The sequence below is a fragment of the Nicotiana tabacum genome, chromosome 15 (genome assembly GCF_000715075.1).
Source record: "Nicotiana tabacum cultivar K326 chromosome 15, ASM71507v2, whole genome shotgun sequence".
Taxonomy (NCBI): Eukaryota; Viridiplantae; Streptophyta; class Magnoliopsida; order Solanales; family Solanaceae; genus Nicotiana; species Nicotiana tabacum.
In genome coordinates, this window is record NC_134094.1 from 5,195,354 (window position 1) to 5,200,777 (window position 5,424).

Consider the following 5,424-nt stretch of genomic DNA (forward strand, 5'->3'; position numbering starts at 1 on the left):
AGGTAGCTGAGGCATATGCTGTGTTGATCCCCCTGTTTCTAGTTAGCATTGAATTTTATAACCAAAGAAGTGACATTGTAGTAGAAAATGGTCTGCACATAGGAAATGACTTGACTGATCCATTTGAGATTGAACTGATTACAAATCTGCCAACACAGCAAAATTCGTAAGAATAGTTACTTTTTTTACTTTGTTTTCCTCAGTCATATTAACATTTTTCACGACTAAATAATTTTTATATTCTATTCATTTATTTTATTTCAGATATTGTGGAGTGTATGTTGCATGCTTTGCTGAGTACATTATTGAAGGTCTTTCAATCCATGTTTTCAATTTTGATGTGGATGGTCTTCGAGCAAGGTTTGGCATACTACTGTGGCACTTTGGGAGGAATAAGCAGTTGCATAGTGAATTAAGTGAATCTGAGGCTCCAGTAGTAACAAAAAAGACTCGTGAAAAGAAGCGCAAGAAATAGTATAAGTCTCTTTTTGCTTTTAGTTAATCGTAGCATGAAAACATTACAGGATTTTAATAGTTTTTTGGTGAAGTATGGTATTTTGTATTATTAGATTGTAAAAATGCTAGCTTTTAAAAGTGTGTTCTAGGAATACAATTATAATAATATAATATGTTGCTATAACCATTTTAATATTGAAATCTATCTTCAGTTTATTTCATTTTGAAAAACTGTAGGAGTTTTAATTACCAGAATTAGGCATGATAAAGCTGCATCTTTTTTCCTCTCGAGGATTCGGATTAGCTGCTGAAGGAGAGGAAGAGTCAGAAAATAAATCCTTCATATTTGGCAGATTTTGTTCTTCCATAATGGGCAATTTTTATTTTTCTTTGAACTTGCGCGGTTGCACCGTGTTCCTTTCTTACTGTTGGTATGATTCCTGGAGCCTCGACTATCAACGAGGACGAATATTTTAATAAATAATTCTCCATAGAAGGGGGTGAAGTTATTCTCCCACTACCTTTCTTAGGCTTCTTCAATAAAGTTGTTGGTTTATTAGCAGTGCCTTTCAGAGAAAATATTTTCTCACGACTTGAAGTCAAGCCATTAGGATCAATGTTCCCTCTTTTGGTGGCTGGTTGTCTAGGCGATTTCATTTTAGGAGAGACCAGTGAAGTTGTTACTGAAATCTTAACTTTAGTACTGCCATTTGTAGTATGAGGGGCATTGTTAGTTCGTTGTAATACAACAACATGAGTTGTTTTTAGAAGTGTCTTTTTAAGAGAGTTACGACGTTCAAAAAGAGAAACTATATTGCTATTTGGTTGAAGAACAGGGTGGCCATTGATTTGAATGAGAAGAAATATTTTTAGAAAGCGAAATGGTTTTAGATTTGTATTGAGAGCAGTTCTTAGTTGTAGTTGAATCTAAGAAATTTTGTGCAGATTTTGCATTGATGCACCAGTTGTATTATGCAAAAATTTTGATTCAGGTATATTAGTGCAGTAGAACTATATACTAATCAGGCATACATATATACCATTTGGGTATCACGTTGTAAATGAGTACCTTTTTTCCTGCAACAACTAGATGTAAATACTGACATGAGTTGCAATGTGTGTCAATTTTGTTGAGGAAGTATGTACAAATATTGTATTTTTTTGGTGCACCACTTGTATTTCTGCACATATTTTGGTTTAACCATATTAGTGCAATACAAATATATACCAATAAGGTATATAAATATATCATTCGGGTATCACATTGTATTTGAGTACCTTTTTTCCTGCAGTAATTATATGTAAATGGCTTCCAATTTGTTATACTTCAATACTGACATGAGTTGCAAAGTGTCCCCATTTTGTTGAGAAAGTATGTACATATGTTGCATTTTTTGGCGGACCACTTGTATTTTTGCACATATTTTGGTTTAACCATATTAGTGCAATACAACTATATACCAATAAGGTATACAAATATACCATTTGGGTATCATATTGTATTTGAGTACCTTTTTGTTATACTTCAATATTGACATGAGCTGCAAAGTGTGCCTATTTTATTAAGGAAGTATGTACATATGTTGTATTTTTTTGGTGCGCCACTTGTATTTCTACACATATTTTGGATTAACTATATTAGTACAATACAACTATATACCAATAAGGTATACAAATATATCATTTGGGTATCATATTCTATTTAAGTACCGTTTTCCCTGCAGTAACTGCATGTAAATGGCTTCCAATTTGTTATAGTTCAATACTGACATGAGATGCAAAGCGTGCCCATTTTGTTAATGATGTATGTACAGATGTTGCATTTGGAGCACCATTTCTATTTCTGCACATATTTTGATACCAATAAGGTATACATATATATCATTTGGGTATCACAGTATATTTGAGCGTCTTTTTTCCTATAGAAACTAGATGTACATGCATCCCACTTTTATATATACTAAATTAGCAAATAAACAAATTCTTATTGAAAACACAAGTAGCCATATAAATTTTTTGCCAAAAAGTAATTAGGCAAAGAATCACCATACCAAATATATGTCTAGTACAAGACATGCATTTTATTTATTTGCAATTCAAATGATATGATTCTACGATATATGAGTTCTATAAAAATATTGAAGCATTATATCAATCTCTCTTTGAAATATTTCGTCACGTTCTCCGGTTGTGTCCTTTTTTCCCGCATAGTGCACATGTAATTGTATTTCCTTCCCAACCTACTATGCCTCTCTTCTTTTTAGGTCTTCCTGGTTTGATTTTTCCTTTAGCTGGCAGTACCACCTATGAAGAGACATGTTCTGGAATTTGCCACGTTGTTTTATCCTGCAAAGGGTTTACTGGTATCTCATATGTTTTTAGCAAGTAGTATATGCTATAGTAATCCGAGCAATACTTGTATGAATCCATATGGAATTTTTGTATAACTGCCATTGCATGTCGACATGGAATATTGTCTAGCTGAAACCTTTCACAAGTGCAGTTTTTTCATGTAAGCGCACCATATTTCTTGTTTGGCCATCAATTACTAAATGTAAGAATTGAGTTGATGAAAACACCTAATATAATTATAATTAACAAAAGTCATTAGCTGTATGAAGTAATAGTATTTTTTTAATAACAATATGCAGTTATTAAATGAAATCTCTAAGGTGCAGAAGTAAAACTACAATACATGTAGTATTTTTATGATTCTGAAAATGCATAACGTAATCGTTTGTGATAAGATAGTATTATCTGCCAATATTTCTTCATACTTTATACCGATCTTCATAAGTAATTCCACGACATCCTTCTAATTGGTGTAATTCTATTTCTGAATCAATGTCGTCATAAAGTCAAGCAAATTCACAACTGGGAGTTCTCTTGCGTGCTTGTTTGCTGCATTTATTGATTTTACAATATTCGATGTCATGGTCATGGTTCTATTTGCCTTGGAATGTGCCCGAGACCATTTATCATATCCAATATCCATCAGGTATGTTTTCACTCTACTATCAATAACTTCTAACTTTGTCATATGCCTTTTGAATTCTTCAACAGTGTATGCTCTTGCTAACGCAAATATTACTTCTTTGATTTATTTGGCTCTTCCTGAAGTTCGTCTTTATGTTGTTCTACATGTGGAACATACATGCACAATGAGGAATTTCTGGATAAACAATTGAAGTTGCTCTCCATATACCATCATACATGTCTGATACAATGCACATTCTCTCTCTTTGTCCATATGTTTCTCTTATCTGCACGAAGAACCACTCCCACAGTGCATCATTTTCTGAATCAACAATTGCATATGCAAGGGGTAGAATTTGTCATGTAAAATCAAAGGAAAAAATATTAGTTACAACACACAATATTAATATATCATTTCATATAGTAGTATAGTCATAGGTAGGTGCATGTATGTAGCAAAATAATTATATACTCTATTGGTATACTTGTATACCATATTGGTATCATATGATATTTGAATATCTTTTTTGCTGCTTTAACTGAATATAATTGTATTGCATTTTTAAAATAGTAAAGCACATCAATTATTAAATACTGATTCTGAGACAACTTTCTTTTTACCCCCTGCGTCTAGCGTGGAAGCCGTGAGTATGGTCCCTCTATATGTTGACTTTAAAAAACTTCCATCAACTACAACTGTTGGCCTACAATAGATCCAGCTTCTAATTAATGCATATATAGCAATGAATGCATACAAGAAGCTCCCGTCTACTTCAGTGTGTAGTTGTGTCACTGATCCTGGGTTAGCGTACTCTAACATGTAAAGATATTCTTGTATGACTCACTTGGTGTTCCTCTCAACAATTGCATTGCTTTTTCTTTTGATCTCCATGCTTGCATGTAGCTTAAGTCCATACCATATGCTTTTTGGATGTCTCTCTGGATATCTGTTGGTGTATATATAGTTTTCGGGTCAATAGGTTTATCTTGTACTACAGCTGCAACAAAAGCTGAGACAGCTTGCTTTTTTGAACAAAATCTCTTATCATTTAAACAACTGTGGACATAATTGAAATCCGTCACTTTGAAAAGATTTGATGCTCGTATGCTTGATGCTTTAAGTCTCCAAGTGCATCTTTCATCCACGCAATCAAGGGTATACCTGTTTATAATACAAATACAATTATGTACCATTTTTTACTAATAAAACACACACACAAACCAGTACAATTCTATACTCTCATAGTATACTCATATAGCATACTTATATACGATATCAGCATCATCTTTTACTAATAAAAAATACAGGCAAACCAGTATAATTCTATACTCACATAGTATACTGATTTAGCATACTTATATACTATATCAGTATCATCTTTTACTGATAAAAAATACAGGCAAACCAGTACAATTTTATATTCACATAGTATACTGATTTAGCATACATATGTACTATATCGGTATCATGTTTTACTGATTAAAAAACACACACAAAAATAAGTATAATTCTATACTCACATAGTATACTCATATAACATACTTATATACTATATGAGTATCATCTTTTACTGATAAAAAATACAGACAAACCAGTACAATTCTATACTCACATAGTATATTGATTTAGCATACTTATATACTATATTCGTATCATCTTTTACTGATAAAAATACACACACACAAACCATTACAATTTATACTTACACATTATACTGATATAGCATAGTGATATACTATATCGGTATCATGTTTTACTGATAAAAAAATACACACACAAATATCACAACCCAAAAATCGCTAGCGGTGATGACACCTAACTCGACCCGCTAGGTAAGCCAACTAACAGACAATACAAGCCAGAAGAAATTATAGGAAGATAATGAAGAAATATCTGAACTTTTACAAATTACCCAAGAACTGGTAGTACAAATTTTGAGCTTCGAAGACTTAAAATTTATAAGTTGATACAAATAATTACACGATCTGTTG